The sequence below is a fragment of the Castor canadensis genome, chromosome 16 (assembly GCF_047511655.1).
Source record: "Castor canadensis chromosome 16, mCasCan1.hap1v2, whole genome shotgun sequence".
In the NCBI taxonomy this organism is placed as follows: domain Eukaryota; kingdom Metazoa; phylum Chordata; class Mammalia; order Rodentia; family Castoridae; genus Castor; species Castor canadensis.
The window spans coordinates 80295619-80317062 of NC_133401.1; positions in this window are offsets into that span (position 1 = coordinate 80295619).

The window sequence follows — 21444 nt, forward strand, 5'->3', positions numbered from 1 at the left end:
AAGCCTAAGAAATTGAACATAAAACATAAAATAGTATTATCAACATGGTGCTACAACCCAAAGAACCTGCTTTCTTGAGAGAAGTGAAATCAAAGACAAGGCCGGGGACTTGAATTCATTTTATTAAATATTTCCCTAAAGGTATAGTATATACTCAATAAAAGCAACAGTACCAGGGTGAAGTAATTAAGCATGAGTAAGAATCTCCTTACTTTATGGTACTTTTCAGGTGTCAACTTGACAAATATTTTGCTAATTATCTTTGTGAATATGTTTTGCTTTGTCTTGCTGAATTGATGGTTTTGTTTTTGAATATTAAAATGTAATTGTATTCTCTGTATTTTTCCCTGTTCATGTGTATAATACATGTTATACATATATAGTTCCTCCCCCATAACTAGGTGGATGTGAATATACTCATATATTTGGACAAATTACCATGTTTATCATGTAGAATTACTTACTGTCTTTTAAAGGTTCCATAATTACTATTCCATGATATGTTATACAAAATGATTTGATCATTTTATGCATTTTGTTTGATTTTTTGGCTCTTAACAGTTAACATACAATGAACCTTCTTAGACATTTATTTTGGCCTACATTAATCTTCATCTTGCAAATATTCTGACAGTATTTTTAAAATCAGATTCTGCCAAATTTATGTAGATACAAGTATTGGTAGTAAATTATGTTTATTTATTTTTTTTACTTTCTGGTATTCATAATTTTTCTTTAAGTTTTAATATATTAGAAATGCTATAAAAAGTAACTTTAGATGATAGCAAATCATAGTAATTTTAATAGAAATGCCCAAGATTTAAACAGTGTGTGAATTTGTTGTAGATTTCTGGTGGATGATGCTCAATAAGTTAATAAATACCCTTTTTTACTCTAAATTTATGAAATTAAACCATCAAGGATAAATGTAGAATATTAATAAGATGTTGATAAGGTTTATCTTTCTCCTTTTATCTCTTATCTTAACAAAGCAAATAAAGTTAATAAACATTCAAGTGCTGCATCATTCTTTAATTCCTAAAATGAATCTAATGCATATTTATATTGTATTAATTCTATGATACAAAATCTGATATTTGTATCAGTATTTTCATGTGAGAGTTTGTGTGTAGACTTTACTTCTCAAATGAATGTGGGGTTTTTACCTCATTTGATGTTCCAGCTTAATAACAAAGATTTTTTTTCTAACTCTCACTTCTAATAATACTTGCCTTTTGTACCCTCTTGTAGCATACCCAAATTTTCTACTTCTTTATAAGTTAATTTTGCTAATTTATATATTCTTAACTGTCTATTAACTTCATTTCATTGATTTAGTTTAATCTAGGTTGTAAAATTTATTTGTATAAATTTACACATTATTTTCAACTGCATTTTTTAAAAGCACATTTATTTCTTGATGGTGGTGAGATTACAAACCAAGATACCGAGACTTACAGACTTCTGTAGCTCTTCAAAAGCTCTTTTGAATGCTCTGATGGTACATTTATGATTTATTTATTATCTCAGTCTATTGCTTTGCATCAGAAGGCAGATACTATCTTTTCAATTAAAATGATCATTATAAATCACAGTTGAATTCAAATTTGGTATTTTTTAAAAGATAAAATTACGAGACATTAAGGAAGATTTTTATTTGAAATTTTAGCCACTCTTCTTTCCCTTAATGAATACTCATATTCTTATTTTTTAATTTAATTTTATTTTTACTTATTTATTTATTTTTGTGCTGGGTCGGGGTACACTGTGGCATTCGCAAAAGTTCTTACAATATACCAAATATATCATACTTGAATTCACCCCTTCCACCATTCTCCTTTATTTTTCCCTCCTCCCATTCCTGGAATAGTTTCAACAGGTCTCATTTTTCCAATTACATACATGTGACTCATGTTCCTCTTTCAAATTGAAAGTTTGAAAGTTGGGCATTTTGAGGAACATAAGGGAATGCAATTTGGATGTAAAGTCATAAAAATTTGTGTCAAATTTACTGTCACTTCTTCCCTCTGCCATGACAGGCATTATAAGTCATAGAATTCACTAGGTAGTTAGATATTTCTGGTGTTAATTGTAAGTGGTAACTGTTAACATGAGCCATGAAATCTTACTTTCATGCACAAAATCAAGAAATCTATTTTTAGGGTTCTACCATCATCTTGACAATGACTTTCATCTGAGTAACTTGCTCACTTACAGCTTCATCATCTATAAAGACAATGATTAAATTTTTCCATTAAAGTATGGTGGGTAATTTCATCAGGATTCTAAAATGAAGCAGTAGAAATATATGATAACTAAATATAATCTCTATGTACTAAATTTGCACAAAATCTAAAGATTTTACTTCATACAAGTCACCTCCTATCCTAAATGAATGAAGCAGAAAAGAAAAGATATCTCAAAGGATATATAAAATACAAAAAATCTTAAAATATCCAAAGACCTCATTTAAAATCAAATTCCAGAGATCCAGGATGGTGATGGAGACAGAGCTGCAGAGCTCATGAACCTCACCCAGAGACCCTGACGAGAAGCTGGAGACATGCCTGGCTGAGATAAAGCCGGGACCCTCTAAACACTTAGATGGTGGATGGCTCCTCTACACCACAATCCAGTAGAAGAACAGCCGGCCTGCCAAATCTCCACCCTGTGGGTCTGCAGCGCTACTGCACCATTCGGCCGGGCTCTCTGCCCTCAGCCTGTGCCAGACCCATACACGGTGGGATACCCATCCCTCAGCCACACTGGATCCACGACCACCGGGATCCCCGCTACCAGTCCACCCCAGACCCCAGCCCAGAGCCGGTCCCATAGCTCTCTGGGATACCAGCCCCTTCCCCCAAGCCCACCGCCCTAGGCCCTGCTGAGCCCTAGCTACTGGTGGGACAACAGGACCCCCACCCTGCAGACACCCCCCCCATTAGGCCACGCCTGGCTCCAGCTCCATGTGGAACAACTGGAGTCCCACCCTGCTGGGACAGGCACCAGCCTGGTGCAAGACAGCCGCACCCACCAGCCTGCCAGGAACCCTACCACCTGGGGGAAGCTGGCCCCAGCTCTACAGGATTCCCAGATAACCGCTCCACCAGGCTCCTGCTTGGGCCGCCACTAGAGGGCTCCAAGTGTGCCTAAGAGACACTCACAGACTGGAATGGACACTAAAGAACTCAGAACAACTAAGACTGCAATCCTACTCTTCCAGAACTGGTGATTTTTTTCTTCTTTTTTTTCCTCCCTTCTTTAAGAGTTTGGCAGCCTGGTTTGCTGTTTGATCACCCACCATCTCTCCCATTTTTAAAATTTCTTTCTTTCTTTTTTCCTCTCTTCTCTCTTCCTTTTTTCTTTCCTTTTCTTTCTCTTTTTTATCCTTCTCTCACGATTTTGCTAGTGTTAATATTGTAACCAGCGCATAGCAAATTACACATAGTCCAGGGACAGAAATGGTACCTAGTGGAAATATGGGAAGAAGAAAAAGGGATGGAAACCATTCTCTCCTGAAAAATAAAGTAATACAGGATTTAGAGCGAAATGAAGAAAATGGATAACCAGACCCATACTCCAACAAAACAAAGGTAAACTATACCAAGGAGTGCAACGAAGACCACAAGAACATCCTGTAAGAAGAAATTCTACAAGTAATTAATGAGAATTCCATAGAGATGCTACTAGACATGGTCAACCAAAACGTACAGGAGGCACTCAAGAAATTCCAAGACAAGAAAACTCAAGAATATCAGAAAACACAGAAACAAATAAATGAAATCATAGGAGCCCTAAACAAACATCAAACTGAAACAAAGGTCACTATAAGCAGAGAGATGAATTAAGGGCAAAAATTGACAATATTAAAGAAGAAGTAGCCCATGATATGGAAAAACCTCACAAAAAAGAATGAAATAGAAATACAAAACAAAATGGAAGGCCATTCCAGCAGAATAGAACAAACAGAAGACAGAATCTCAGAACTTGAAGATGAAATGGCAATTAAAGGAAAAACTGAAGAACTGTTAGTTAAACAACTCAAGACTTGTGAAAAGAAAATGCAAGAACTCACCGACTCCATCAAAAGACCAAACCTGAGAATCATGGGCATCGAAGAAGGAGAAGAGGTTCAAGCAAAAGGAATGCGTAATATATTCAACAAAATAATAACAGAAAATTTTCCAAATATGGAGAAAACTATGACATTCAGATACAGGAAGCCTCCAGAACACTGAACAGACCTGACCAAAATAGAACTACCCCACAACATATTATCATTAAAACAACAAGTACAGAGACTAGAGAAAGAATATTGAAGGCTGTAAGAGAGAAAAAACAAATAACATACAAAGGTAAACCCATCAAAATCACAGCAGACTTCTCAACGGAAACATTAAAATCAAGAAGAGCATGGAATGGGGTCTTCCAAGAACTGAATGAAAATAACTTCGACCCCAGGATACTCTACCCAGCAAAACTATCATTCAAAATAGATGGAACAATAAAAGTCTTCTATGATAAGCAGAAGCTAAAACAATATATGACCACCAAGCCACCACTACAAAAGATTCTCCAAGGAATTCTGCACACAGATAATGAAAGCAAAGAAAACCATGAAAGGGAAGGCAATATCAAACCACAGGAGAAGAAAAGGCAAGAAAGCAAAGAGTAACACTGATTCAGCTACACACAATCAAACTTTTAATCAACAAGGACAATTACATGATAGGGATCACCACGTACCTATCAATGCTAACACTGAATGTTAATGGACTAAATTCCCACATCAAAAGACACTGACTGGCAAACTGGATTAAAAAGGAAGATCCAACAATCTGCTGCCTACAGGAGTCCCACTTCATTAACAGAAATAAGCACTGGCTGAGAGTGAAAGGCTGGAAGAAGATTTACCAAGCCAATGGTCCCTGAAAACAGGCAGGGATAGCAATACTTATCTTGGACAAAGTAGACTTCAAACCTACATTGATCAAATGAGATAAAGAAGGAAATGCCACACTAATAAAAGGGGAAATACACCAAAAGGAAATAACAATTATCAACCTATATGCACCCAATGTCAATTCACCCAATTTCATCAAACATACCCTGAAGGACCTAAAAACATATATAAACTCCAACATAGTGAAAGTGGGAGACCTTAATACTCCCCTATCACCAATAGATAGGTCACCCAAACAAAAAATCAATAAAGAAATCCTAGAACTAAATCACACCATAAATCAAATGGACCCAACTGATGTCTACACAATATTTCACCCAACTTCTGCACAATATACGTTCTTCTCAACAGCCCATGGAACCTTCTCCAAAATTGATCATATCTTAGGGCACAAAGCAAGCCTCAGCAAATATAAGAAAACTGAAATAATCACATGCATTCTTTCTGACCACAATGCATTAAAACTAGAAATCAACAACAAAAACAACAGTAAAAAACATGCAAACAATTGGAAGTTGAACAACACATTGTTCAATGATGAATGGGTCATCAATGGAATAAAAGAGGAAATCAAAATGTTCCTGGAAGCTAATGAAAATGAAAACACAACCTACCAAGAACCTATGGGACACAGCAAAGGCAGTCCTAAGAAGAAAGTTTATAGCCATGAGTGCATATATTAAAAGGACAGAAAGATCTCAAATCAATGACCTAATACTACAGCTCAAACTCCTAGAAAAACAAGAAAAAGCAAATCCCAAAACAAGAAGAATGAAAGAAATAATTAAAATAAGGGCTGAAATCAATGAAATAGAAACCAAAAAAACCATACAAAGAATCAATGAAAAAAAAAGCTGGTTCTTTGAAAAAAATGAGGTGAGAAAAAACCCAAATCAATAAAATCAGAAATGCAAAAGAGGAGATAAAAACAAATACCATGGAAATCCAGGAAATCATCAGAGACTACTTTGAGAGCCTATAAAAAACTTGAAAATTTTGAAGAAATGGAGAGATTTCTAGAAACTTACAACCACCCAAACCTGAACCAAGAAGATATTAATCACCTGAATAGATCTATAACACAAAAAGAAATTGAAGCATCAATCAAGAGTCTCCCAAAAAAGAAAAGTCTAGGACCCGATGGATTCACTGCTGAATTCTATCAGAAGTTAAAAGAAAACTAATACCAACCCTCCTTAAACTGTTCCACAAAATACAAAGGGAAGGAAAACTGCCTAGCTCATTCTATGAAGCCCATATAACTCTCATCCCAAAACCAGACAAAGCCACCTCCAAAAAGGAGAATTATAGGCCAATTTCCTTAATGAATATTGATGAAAAAATCCTTAATGAAATAATGGCAAACTGAATCCAACAACACATCAGAAAGATCATACACCATGATCAAGTCAGCTTCATCCCAGGGATGCAGGGGTGGCTTAACATATGCAAATCTGTAAATGTAATACAGCACATAGAAGTAAGACAAAAACCACTTGATCACATCAATAGATGCAGAAAAAGCCTTCAACAAGATCCAACACCACTTCATGGTAAAAGCTCTAAGAAAACTAGGAATAGCAGGAAAGTACCTCAACATTATAAAAGCTATATATGACAAACCTACAATCAACATCATACTTAATGGTGAAAAACTGAAACCATTCCCCCTAAAATCAGGAATGAGACAAGGATGCCCACTATCCCCACTTTTATTCAACATAGTACTGGAATTCCTAGCCAGAGCAATTAGGCAAGAAGAAGAAATAAAAGGAATACAAATAGGTAAAGAAACTGTCAAAATATCCTTATTTACAGATGATATGATCCTATACCTTAAAGACCCAAAAAACTCTACCCAAAAACTCTTAGAAACCATAAACAGCTACATTAAGGTGGCAGGATACAAAATCAACCTAAAATTCGTTAGCTTTTCCATACACCAACAATGAACTAACCGAGAAGGAATATATGAAAACAATTCCAATCACAATAGCCTCCAAAAAAATCAAATACCTAGGAGTAAATTTAACAAAAGATGTGAATGAACTGTACAAGGAGAATTACAAACTCCTGAAGAAAGAGATCGAGGAAGACTACAGAAGATGGAAAGATCTCCCGTGCTCATGGATCAATAGATTCAACATAGTGAAAATGGCTATACTACTGAAAGCAATCTACATGTTTAATGCAATTCCCATCAAAATCCCAATGACTTACATCACAGAGATTAAAAAATCTACTCTAAAGTTCATTTGGAAACAGACCGTGAATAGCCAAGGCAATACTCAGCAAAAAAGCAATGCTGGAGGTATCACAATACCTGACTTCAAACTTTATTACAAAGCAATAGCAAAAAAACCAGCATGTTACTGGCATAAAAACAGACATGAAGACAGTGAAACAGAACAAAAGATCCAGGTATGAATCCACACAACTATACCTACCTCATTTTTGACAAAGGTGCCAAAAACATATGATGGAGAAAAGACAGCCTCTTCAACAAATGTTGCTGGGGAAAGTGATTACCTGTCTGCAAAAAACTGAAACTAGATCCATGTCTATCACCCTGTACTAGTATCAAATCAAAATTGATCAAGGACCCAAATATCAAACCTGAAACTCTGAAGTTACTCAAGGAAGGAGCAGGAAACACTCTGGAACTAATAGGTATGGGCAAGGACTTCCTCAATAGAACCCCAGCAGCCCAGCAACTAAGAGAAAGGATGAATAAATGAGACTTCATAAAATTAAAAAGCTTCTGCACAACAAGAGAAATGGTCTCTAAACTGAAGAGACCACCCATAGAGTGGGAGAAAATATTTGCTAGCTATACATCAGACAAGGGATTGAAAACCAGAATATACAGGCAACTTAAGAAACTAAACTCTCCTAAAATCAATGAACCAATTAAAAAATGGGCAATTGAACTTAATAGAACTTTCTCAAAAGAAGAAATTTAAATGGCAAAAAAGCACATGAAAAAAATGCTCACCATCTCTAGCCTTAAAGGAAATGCAAATCAAAACCACACTAAGATTCCACCTTAACCCTGTTAGAATAGCCATCATCCAAAACACCACCACCAACATGTGTTGGCAAGGATGTGGGGAAAAAGGAACCCTAATCCACTGCTGGTGGGAATGCAAGCTGGTGCAACCACTCTGGAAAAAAATTTGGAGACTTCTTAAAAATCTAAACATAGACCTGCCATATGATCCAGCAATCCCACTCCTGGAGATACAGCCAAAGGAATGTGACACAGGTTACTCCAGAGGCACCTGCACACCCATGTTTATTGCAGTGCTTTTTACAATAACCAAGTTATGGAAACAACCAAGATGCCCCACTACTGATGAATGGATCAAGAATATGTGGAACTTGTAAATAATGGAATTTTACTCAGCCATGAAGAAGAATGAAATCTTATCATTTTCAGGTAAATGGATGGAACTAGAGAACATCATTCTGAGCAAGGTCAGCCAAGCTCAGAAGACCAAAAATCATATGTTCTCCCTCATATGCGGACTTTAGATCTAGGGCAAATGCAGCAATGTGGTTAGACTGGGACCACATGACAAGGGGAGAGCACATTTTGGTGATATAGAAATAGGTAGAAAACCCAAAACATGAAAGCATTTGGTGTGTCACCACTCCAGAGGAACTAATGCAGAAACCTTAAAGCAACAGAGGTTATCATGAGAAGGGGATCAGTAACCAGGGTAAAGATCAATTAGAGATGAATCAACATGGGTCATAACACGTGTACATGAAAGCAATGCTAGGAATATTTCTGTATAGCTATGCTCAACTCAACTATCAAGAACACTTTGTCTTCCTCATTAGGCTTGTCTCTTTTCTTCAACAAAACTAGTGATAAAGGCAGAACAGGACCTGACTGGAACTGATGGGGGAAGTGGGGAGAGGGTGGGGAAGAGGGGCAGGGGGTAGAAATGACCCAAACAATGTACATACATGTGACTAAAAGAATAATAAAATAAAACAAAAAAATTAAAAAAATCAAATTCCAAGTTAGAAAAGAATGGTAAAACACCCAAAAAGAGATTAGGTAATGGGTAATGCCAGGAAGAAAAACATGGCATTACTCAGTTCTAAAATACTATAATGTTAAGTCAAGTACATTCTCCCTTATTAGTTTAACTTTTAAATCTGAATAGCTTCCTTTTAGCCACACACACCTTGCAAGATATTTTCATAGATTCTCCATAATAGTAATATTATAAAAATCTATGACAGTTATAATTTTACCTGGCTTTTCAATATACTTTTTTCTCATCTTGGTTGAATTTTTCTAAAATGTTTGTTTAAATTGCGTCTATTTAAAAGTAATTCAAAAGGCAGAAACACAGAAGAACAACATTGCAATATCTACGTTTATATAACATATAGGCGGTAGATACCTGAACCTAACTATTAAAAAATAATAAAATTGCAGAAGGCTAAAAGAGTCACTTAATACAACTGAGATTTAAAATTATATTTTTCAGCCTGTTAATTTATCATATGGAGTAAAAATAAACCATAGGTAGGAAATGTATACCCTTACCAAATACCTCTGTGTTATAGTAAACTTAATTATATAGTACACCATAAAATGACAGTAATATTAGAGAAGGAAAGTAGCAATTTTGGATGTGCAATAGCTGCTTTTTACAAGGATAGAAATTACATCAAGTATATACACCTATTCAGTGCAATAATGTTTTTTAGAAAGAGCCAGTGGGATTCACAGTTAAGGGGAGGGAAAGATTTAACTAAGCTGAAATATGCTTGGTACAGAAAAGGCTTTGCCAGGAAAATCTCTGCATGAAAGCATGTTCATTTGCTAATACATAATAAGTACCTAATAGCCAAATTTACATTCAGTCTTTAAATGTGTATGTATACATGTGCACGTGATAGCTTCAATCAAAACCATGATTAATGGATGCATCCTTGGCTTTTAACGGGATTCAGAAATGCTTCGAACTACATCTGGTCTATGTACATTTCACATAGAATGTCTTTATAAAGAAAACACCCTATTATGAATTTACCAGAGTGAATCTTAACATTTATGAGGAAGATTTTATAAATAGAAACACAAACCTTTCATTTAAGAAAGATTACCACTGACTTTTTAAATTTTAAATTGAAAAGACTGCTATTGACTTTCTGCCTTCTATGATTATTTTCAGTAAGTTAGAGAAAACATAATAGCTTTCTTGGTTTGTCAACATTGAGTTCATTGCTTATTAGATTTTTGGTGGACCGATCATGGCCTTGCATATAGGTAATATATCTGTGCCTATAGGTTTCTAAAAAGGAAAGTGTATGGTCACATAGACCTTGGTTTGAACGAAGGCTTTGAGCTTATTTTTGTGACAGCTGGGTAATTCTCTAAAATCAAATATATTTCCTCATTTCCTTTTCTTCCCTCCCCTCCTTCCTACATTTTTATCCAGAGGTGGATTGTTCATTTCCTCTCTCAGGAAATTTTACATCTCTCTTTGTTTGAAGTCTATAAACACTAGGGCAAAAAATTACAACACTAATTTTTTTTTAATTTTCTCTGAGGGGTTCTTGGTGTAATGATAGAATTTTACTACAGGAATGGCATATTAGGAAATGTGTGAAATAGTATCAGTTTCTTTTCATAATTATGAATATGTACTCCATTAATATGTATAATTTCAACTATTCACGCACTGGACATATATGGCTGATATGGCAAAGTTAACAGAGCGATAATAGCATGTTCTTCTTTGATGATTACAGAGTGTGACAGGTTGCGTCTAGAATGACTAAGAATATTACCTACTGTCTACTTTGGACCTGACAATGTATTTTGCTCTTGATCTATGCACATTAGTTCTAACCTTAAAGCTACTGTGAAAAAAATAAGTGGTATGGCCCTTCTTATAGAGAAAAAATAAAATGAAAAAAAGCAAAGATTAAGTCCATATTCAACAATAAATGAGTAGTAAAGTCAACGTTAAAATTGCAAATGGGACTTTCTGATAATCCTGGAGCCAATGGAATCATCTTTTACTTCTTACTTCCAATATTTCCACCACCACATAGACACAGTCAGGGTTTGTACAAAAATAAATGAGGTAAACTCCAAATATATGACATCAATACTTTAAACATCAAATTATTGTCGTTTTCACAATCATAAGATATAGTTAGCAGGAAGGGGTCAAAGATATCTGAATCTGAATGCATTGTCATTCAAGACCTAACTGGTGCTTTGCAGATTGAAGTAAAGCATATATTACCAACTGTGTGAGCTCAGGGAAAATATGTTGCAAGAGTTCATTATTTTTCTTCCTTTTTAACCACTGTCCCTATTCAGGTTACAGCAGCACAGATGGTGTTGTGGTTAAGACACATCACACTGTCAGGAGTTGTAACATATGGCACAAATCTGGCATTCCAGGTTCCATAAGTTTCAAGGTTAAGATAGAAACTTGTCACTTTTCTGACATTCAATTATCTTCTTTGCTTTATCTTTATATGAAAATTTAAAAGGACCTCTCCTGAGATGTTTTTACTTGGTAGTAGATCACATCCAAGAATCTGAGTTTCCTTATTGTTCTGTTGATATTGATCTAGTCATATTTCATATTATTTTAGTGTATCCTGTGTCCTGATAAGTATATTCTCAAAAGTTATTCAACTGAGAATTAAATTATACTTAAGTGGATTAGAGAAGCTTAATAAAAAGAATGATGCATAATGCTTTTACAAAGCTAGCACTATATACTTTCTCCCATATATGTAATTTTCACACACACACACATATATAGTATAATTGAAGGAAGAATATGAATATGCTTATTTTCATTAGTTTTGTTGTAAGATATACATATATATGATTATTCTTCTCTGGAAACCATAATTTACAAAGTTTCATAGGATTATAATATTTTCAAAAACAACATGGTGAGAAAATATCCTACTATAAATGAAAAAGGAAGTATAGGCTACAAGATAATATTTTTCTTGCCATAAAGCACATATAGAAACAAGTCTAACACCATTGGCAATCCTTCCCAGATTCTGCCATTGAAATTCAATAACTTATTCATATTCTCCCTGTCTTTCTCTTCGTCCAGATGCCCCTTCAGCACAGGAAACAGAACAATGTACCATCTGATCTCCCAGTAAAGACCAATTAAAGTATTTTAGGATATGTATCTGAATATATAGAAAGGAGTTAACTCAACATACTATGTAAAAAATGTTAGTTGGTGTGCTTTGTCTAAAAAAAGATGACTTTTCTCTTTTGGATGTATAAAATGTAACTAAACCCAAAGATTGAATCTGCTTTAAAAAATGAGCTTCACTGGGTTAGAGGCACAAAGTTAAGTTGATTGTCTTTACAAAGGTATCTTTAGATACCAAAACATTTAATCACAAAGACTAGTGTTTATAAAGAGCTAAGGGCTGTGCTGTATTTCTGAAGACATAAAATGACTTTTTCAAATATCTCTAGACCAAGATACATTACTGGGAAGACATACTGTTTCTTAAATTCAGTTTCTCAAAGGAAATTGACAAAATCTGCTATATTTTTGTGCAGAAAATGGGAAACTCAAATCAGAAGATAGTGAATATGACATGTGTATAATGACAAAATAAAGTCCAAAGATGCCCTCGATGAGAAAAATGATAGGATCAAATCCAGTAATTTGAAATTGAAAAATTCCCCTCAACACCCCAAACAACCTTTATGGAAGTACAAATAAAAACATATAATTCTTGGTTATTAAAAAGTTGTATTTTATGTTTTTACTGTATTTCTTAGATGTCAGGAGTTTTAATTTTTTCTATTGATTTTCATAGGCTATATTTAGGTAGACAGTTGCAAAAAATTATAGTTTTATGCTATTTATTTTAAATATTTATACACAGAAGACCCTCTTGTGAAAGATAAATAAATGATCTAAGATATTTTTGAAAAAAAATGGAATACTTTTTAATAAGGCATATTCTAAAATTAGCAGTGTCAAAGATATTGTATGACTGCCAATTCAATGAAATGACTCCATTTCAAACGTAAAAACCTATCCCTGATTCTGCTTTGCAACTGCTGACTGGCTTGTTTGATACATTCCCCCATTAGATTTTAAGCTCTGTGAAGGCAGGGAAATATATATTTTTTGATCATCATTGCTTCTTCTAGGCATAACTTTATGTATGATACACAGGTAATGATTGAATAAAATTATCTAAATGAGAAGAGTGTGTAGTCTACTGTGCGTGTGTAGATAACTGTAACAGAAAGCATTCTCTACTGGAATACTGCAATTAGTGTGAAACACTTGGCTAAAAAATGCACCTGGAGAAGAATCTTTGAATAAGCACAGGGGAAATACTCTTTATAGTGACAGAATAGTTTTGTCCAATAAAACAAGCACCAGGAAGAGCACAGTTTTCTTTTCTTTTCTTTTTTTTTTTTTGTCTTAGGTTGAGCTATGGAAGAGAAGATAGGTCTTTTCTTTCAGCTTTAGAGACATACCTAGTCTTAATGAATAGAAGTAATAAAGAGAGGGTTCCACATCAGCTGAGGAACCATTGACTGGTTACCCAGCTGAAAATGGAGTGGGATCTTATGGGATAGAAAGATGTGTTCTTTGATTTGGCTACTTTTGAATGGAGGAAAAATGAAGTTCATGAGTTCATGAATCAGGAAAATTAGATGGTTTCTAAGATAAATTTAAAATGATGTGGGCTACATATGTAGTTTATTGGGATACAGATTTAAAATTGTAGGAAATAGATAACTGATTTCAAAGACATTTAAGATTATGTGGGGTAACTAGGCTAAAGGCAAAAAGGAAGAAATCAGAACAAGGGACTTAGTTTTCTCGCTGCTGTTGTGTTTGAAGGTGACATTGACCAGCACGTACTGCGTAAGACACCATGCTAAAATTTTACCACGACTATGTTAGGATTTCCTAATAAAAGAACTTCATGTTTGCTATGCTTGGGAATATTTGAGTTCCCTGCTACTACATGACTATATGTACCTAATTTTGTGTTTTATTTGAAAATATTTTTAAAAAATTAAGTACAATAATTTAATGAATCCTTATAAAATGCTAACATGTCAAAATATTTCTAAAACTTTTGCAAGCATGAAATTACTTAATCCATGTTGTAGGTGTTATTTTTATCCTAAATTTACAAATGGAGGCACAGAGAGGCTAGAAATTTCCTTGTGGACACAGGTGGTAGATGGCAGTGCCACGACTCCAACCTAGGTTCTCTTCAGAGATAGGGTCATCTGAAGGGGTACCACCCACCAAATGGTCAGGGGATCTTAGAACATTTTCTCTTTTTAACACTATGTACTCTTGTGTGACTGTCCTGAGAGGTTCTCAAATCTTTATTTTCTCAAACACTTATTTGTGCTATTTTATTTATTAGTATCTTTATATTAATTAATTATTAATTAATCTAGTTTTGTGTTTTGAGACAGGATTTTGCTATGTAGCTCAGGCTGGACAAGAACTCGAAATCTTCCTGCCTCATCTTTCAGATGCTGGGATTATAGGTATGAGCTAACACACCTAGGAGGGGTATTTTTATAAGCAGTATATCACATCACTTTTATCCTTTTCCCAGTCTGATTATGCCTTTTAATTAGTGAGTTTAATCCGTTTATGTGTATTTTCTCAATAATTGCATTTTAATGTATTTTCTACTTTAAATTTATACTTTTTTTTGTCAGTACTGGGGATTGAACTCAGGGTTGAATGCTTATTAGGCAGGTGTTCTACCACTAGAGCCACACCACTGGTTCTTTTGTTTTGATATGTTTTTCAGGTATGGTCTTATGCTTTTTCCCAAGCTGGCTTTGGACCATGATTCTCCAACCTCTGCCTCCAAATTATCCGAGATTACAAGAATGCACCACCATGCTTGGCTGTATACTCATTCTTTGTTCTTGCCATTTTTTTCCTCTCTTTCTGTCTCTCGTTGGATAGATGTTTTCCTCATGCTCTGATAAACACATTAGCTTTTCTGTCTTTAGGTTTAGAAAATGTTGATTACATATTTTCACATTGAATATCTCACTTAACAATGTATTTTGATCTAACAAAGTTTTAAACAGGTAATGTGTCTATCTCTTCCTGATCATAAGAACATTACTATGTGTAAACTGTTCTTCAACAATTTGCCAATGACTTATAAAGCACCATGTACAGAGACTTGTACAAACACATACGTATAAATCATTATCGAATGTTTCTACATATTTAAAAACATATGTTCACTATTTTCTTCTTACCCAATACTTCCAATGCTTTAGCAAATCCTTGACTGAGAATTTCTTTGATGAACTCTTAATCTTTGTATGAATGGTTTTAGCTACAGATAATATTTTAAGCTGACGGTGATTTTCTTTCAAGATTTTTTAAAGCATTTCTTTTGTCTATTTCTACTAATAAGGACATATTCCTTTGGTTTAATGTTTATTTTTATCTTAATGCAATTTGCTTCAGATTTTCAGGATTCAATTTTATCATAGATGCGTATGGCTTCTTATCATGTGTTTACAAGAATATAGATTGATTTAATAAGTTCAGTACTTGAAATGTCCTCTGAGTCAGCATATCCATGCCCTCCCTTGATTCTGAAAAGTGAGCACCATTTCCTCTTCCCAATATGACCATCAGCTCAATCTTCTAATACACTTACTCGATGTCTGCTATTTTCCCCTATTTTATACACTTTATTTCTTTAATTTTTAATATTCATATACTTAGATTTTTGTGTTATGTTATGAATAAATTTGTCAATACCATTTTGGCACATCTTTCCCCAATGATACTAGCTGTGTTTTGTGTTTCATTTGTACTGATGTCATTCTCATCATTTAAAAAATATTTAATCACTACATATTTCTTTATTAAGGGTTCTTATGGATTCTTAGCCACTTGCTTTTATTTTGCCTCTATTTATTTAATTATGAAATATGAATATGATTTCATTTGCCCATTTGCTCATTATAAACTCTTAATATTACTGTGTTCTAAAGTCCTGACGATCTTTTCATCTTGAAAGAATTCAAGTGCTGCTTGGTAATTTTGTGAACTATGTTTCTTAGTACCATATTTCTTCATCTGCCTTTGAACTTGGGTTGATTATTTTAAGTAGGCGATTTTTTTTTATAAATATGTTTAATATTTTAAAATTAATCAGTGTGGTGGTTGGCTTCATATTGCCCTTTGATGCTTATACAAGTACCTGGCAGAATAGTAAAAGTTTGCTGCTCTGACTCAGACTAACAACAGAGATAGCCACCAAGTAAGATGGGAACTGGATTCATTTCTCATTCCTGAAGATGTGTCCTCCGGTTTTCATAATCCCCAACTCTATTTAAGGTGTAGACTTGGGGAACAGTCTTTTGCTTATTCTCCCCTACCATAAGCAGAAGCCCTATACACTTGCTGTGTGCTTTAAGAAGTGAGGTTCGCTCTATAAATCCATTACTCTAAGCATTTTTATTCCCAATGGCTTGGGAGAAACTGACCCCTTATACAAACTGTTTGGGGACTTGAATCCTAGGAATTCAGAGGATATAGTCCTTCTCATCACTGTATGGTCTGTGAATATGCTTGTCCCATTTTAGAGTCTTCTCTTTTTTTGTATTATCTATACTTGCTTTGCTATTGGAGCAGGGGTTGCATCATAGTATGATTTTACTGTCTTACTGAGAAGAATTTCAACTTACACTTAAACATCTCCATTTGCCTTGGTTTCTGACCATGAAGGCACATTATTAGGATTAACCTAGGATATTGGGTAAAGGAACACAACTGAAATTAAAAAAACATAACGTGTAGTACTATTGAAGAATCAAATTCATATACACTGCACAGTAGATTGTATAGAAAGAAGCAAGAAATAGTCATTGTGTATCCAAAGGCATTAGTAAACTCAACTGCAAACCTCTTATTTGTAGTTTAACAGAAAAGTTACACAATGACTTCAACATTTAATATCACACTTAACGATGTATTTTGATCTTACAAAGTTATAAACAGGTAATATGTCTATCTCTTCCTGACCATAAGAACTTTACTACATGTTAACTATTTTTAGTAATTTTTCAATTATAGGGAAATAGTCAAAGAGGTGATTGGTAAGGAAATATTCAAAGTGATGATTTAGTTTGAGGCAAACACCACCACCTATAGTAAGGAAGTAGTATTGTTGATCTGCATACTATTGATACCAGCATATTGTTTGTATTTACTTTGTAAAAGTTTTGATTACTTGTGTGCACAAGAGTCTTACACATATAAACTTTAAACTCGTTCTCTATCTGAATATAATTACCCAATATGTTAAGCACAATGTCAGTAATTTTTCAGTTTCCTATTAAAGGGAAAACTAACTCTGAGTAAACATAGATATGTGATCTAAGAAGGTTCAGCATTAACTCTGTTCCTCACCGTCACATGAGGAAATTGTTCAGTGATTGTCACGAGGTTACATAACCAGTAAATGGCAAGCCAAGATATAAATCTGGTTTGAAAACTCTTGACATTCATGACGAAGAAGTGTACACAGATGAAATGGGGAAACAAATAAGAGATACCATTTGTACCCATTACATGGAAAAGTTGACCATGTTTCATGTCTTTTTTTTTTTTTTCAGTACTGGAGATTGAACTTAGTGCCTCACACTTGTTATACAAGTGCTCTACCACTTTAGCCAAACCTCCAGCCCTTTTGCTTTAGTTTATTTTTCAGCTAAGGCTTGCCTCAGACCCCGATCTTCCTATCTCTGCTTCCTGTGTAGCATGTTCCACCATGCCTGGTCCTGCTTCATGGTTTTGTTTCCTCAAAATTTCACCATTAACCTACCTTGTATCATAGTACTAAAGTTCATATTGTTTTTTTGATTTGTTTTTGTTTTCGTAGTACTGGGGTTTGAACTCAGGGTCTACACCTTAAGCCACTCTACCAGCCTTCTTTTTTTTGTGGTTGGGTATTTTTGAAATAGGGTCTCACAAACTATCTGCCCAGGCTGGTTTCAAACAGTGACCTCTTGATCTCTGCCTCCTGAGGAACTAGGATTATAAGTATGAGCCACTGGTGCCCAGCTTATATACTGGATTCAAGAATACATTGAAACTTTAGCTCCCAACTGCATAAGATAAAAACTGAGAGTAGGAAAACATAAATCAAATGGAGAAAAGTGATATTATGACATGTAGAAAATGATAAGATATATTCAGTTACTTAAGATACAATGATGATCTCAATTGTCTAACACATGCTTCTCCACCTTTTTTCTGGGGCCATATATTTTCAGATATAGAAGAACTTTCAACATTTCCAAGAATAACCCTCATAGTGGGAAATAATCCAAGTATGACTCTACATGTGGGTGATTTAGAATAGTTGAAGCAAAGGAATAGTGGCATTGAGGTTTTCTGAAATGAGATATTTATAAAACTATTGTAGAAAATCTTATGGTTGTGCAATATTGTTTGAGTAGAAAAGTTAAATTTCATTGAGTATGAAGCTCCTAGAATACTATTACAAGCTTCCTTTCACTTACTCAGTTTTGACTATAGTAACCAATTTAAAAGGAGAGTTTCAGTTTTGGAGCTAAATATTATTATCTTTTTTTCAAATAAATATTTGTTCCACATGGAAAATTGGTTCACAGGGAAAGTGTTCCATTTGTTTTTCCTATGCTGTTTTTTTTTTTTTTTTTGGCAGTACTGGGATTTGTACTCAAGACCTAACACTGGCTAACCTCTTGAACCATACTGCTAGGCCTTTCTACTTTAGTTACTGTTTGAATAGTGTCTCATGTTTTTGCCTGTCCCAGCCTGGACCAAAATCCCAGCCCCTATTCTTTTTTGTCTAGAGAAAATAATGTACTTTTTTAAAAGTTCTGACAGGAATACTTCAGTTGTGACTAATATTTGGTATTATAAGTTAGATATTAAATGCTTGATGTTTTCACTTGTAAAATAATGTGTAATATCTTATAAAAGAGGGAAAGAAAAAAATTGTAGTAATATATTGCTTCTCACATAAAACCACATCTAATCCTAACTTATAAACTTAAATTTAAATTTATAGAGTTAAAATCAGTTGTACTGAAAATACTTATTTGTGGTGTATTTTTATTCTAAAACAATTCTTTTTTAACTGTTTTTCTGAAATTAATTTTCATTTAGGCATCCTGTGTTTTATCTGAAACTCATAGCTAAAGAGAAAGGGGCATGTGCACACGTGGTGTTTTGTACTTTCTAGGGTCTTGTGATGGGTTGGGTTCATCGTGTGTATAGTATAAAATACATTCAGCCATTACCAGTTAATATAAGTTTAGAATCATTTCCTTGCAGACTCTTAAGAAAATATGAATGTACTGAAATTACATTAGTTTGATATATAATGGATTCTCTCTTGAATTAAGGAAAGAAGCTAAATTTTTTGGTGCTGTCTTCCCCTCTTTTTAAGGGGGAATGGGAGAGCAAACTTGGGCCCAGAGCAAAGAAATTCTCATTATGCAAAAAATATTCTGAGTAGCTTAAGAACTCAACAGTTTCAAATTATTTCTTCTACTGACTACATGCTCAATTCAGTCACCTATATAATACACTTCCAAATAACTTTATGATATTCACTAATAGGAGGAAAAGACTATAACATAATGTAAGAACATTACAAAAGATCAGTTTTACTTGGCATACTATATTGAATGTGGCAACACAGTATCTTCTGTGTATTTAAAAACTACTTGACTAACATGGGACAATTCCCAAATACACAACAAGGAAAGGTGATATTCAATAAGTCAGTGAACAGTCTTATTTAATATTTATTTTGGTACTCCTTTATTTAAGTCTTTCTAACCGTATATAATTTTAAAGGAGTCAAAATAAACTTCTGTTGATTTCCCTAAATAACATTAGTAGTGTATGAATGCTGAAAGTTTTATGGATATTTGATATGTACCAGGGTTTTGCTAAGTGTTTTAAATATATTTACTTAATTTATTCCAAATAAGTAACATTATAATTTCATTTGAAATGATAAAGAAGGAGAATAATAGCCAGGTACCAGTGGTTCATGCCTTTAATCCTAGCTACTGGGGAGGAGGATGAGATGAGGAGGATTAAGGTTCAAAGCCAGCCTAGGCAAATAGTTCTAGAGACCCTATCTCCAAAATAACCAGAGCAAAATGGACTAGAGGTGTGGCTCAAGTAGCAGAGCACCTGCTTTACAAGTACAAAGCCCTGAATTTAAATCCCAGTCCTACCAAAATAAAAAAATAGGAGAATTAATAAACTTCAAATAACTTTATGGAGTCGAAGCAAATGTACTCTTGCAATGTAGGTTGTTACACATGAATAGAAACTTGTACAACAATCACAGCATATTTAAGATAAGTCTGTTTCCTCCACATAGTCTGGGAGAGGTCCCTTGGTATGGTGGCCTAAGGCAGTCAGTCTCTGTTAGGGTACTGGCCACCCTCTTGTCAGACAGTCCATTCCTGTTTGAGTTCTCAACCTTCCAACAGCCACTTCTGAGGCTCCTCTAATTAGCTATGAGGCTTTTCTGTCTTTCTCATTTGATTGTATACCTACTCCTTGAAGGATATATTATGTTTTCCATGGTCTTCAATTATCTAAGACTAGTATATTTATATTTTGAATTCCCACCCTTTGCAGGCTTACACAGGCACATGTCTATTGGATATCTTCTGATTATCCCACACACATCTCAAATTAAGTCAAATTGTACTTCTTTTTATTATCATATTGTCCTTCCATGTTTTTGATCTCTTTAATGGAGTTGATACCCAAGTTAGTAAGATCAATAAAGACTTGGTATTATTGAGTCATTCCCCCACATAGTCTCAGTCACTAATCACTATAGATCTTGCTTTTAAAACATTTTCTTAAATCCTTGATTCTCAAAGAGATAGTATTTTCACCTAAGTATTGAAAGACCATACTAATGTGTTCAGTTGCCACTAAGACCCTCAATTCACCAACTCTATAGACATTAAAATTATTTTGTGACAGCAAAACCAAAAAAGATCTGTGAATTTTCCTTCTACAACATTTTGAAGGTGATTTTATTTATAGAAATGGTTGTTCCACTGGGCTCATGATTTCCAGAGGCATGAAGAATATCCACGTAGAATATGTTGAGACACCGAACAACCTATATACTCATTCCTAAACTAATTGAGGATTGTCTGAGGCTCCAGTTCTTATCACGTTTTTCTTTTCTCACATATATTTCACCTCTAAGTCAAGGTAGAGCGTAATTCTTTCTACACTATAAAAGTATGGTAAGCATAGATTTATTTATTTTGAAAAGAAGACATTTTTAGGCATGGATTTATGAATTAATTGTAAAAGAGTCTTAGAGTTATTAAAGAATATAGCCCAAATAAAATTTGCCCCTTCCACAGCACTGTAGATAGG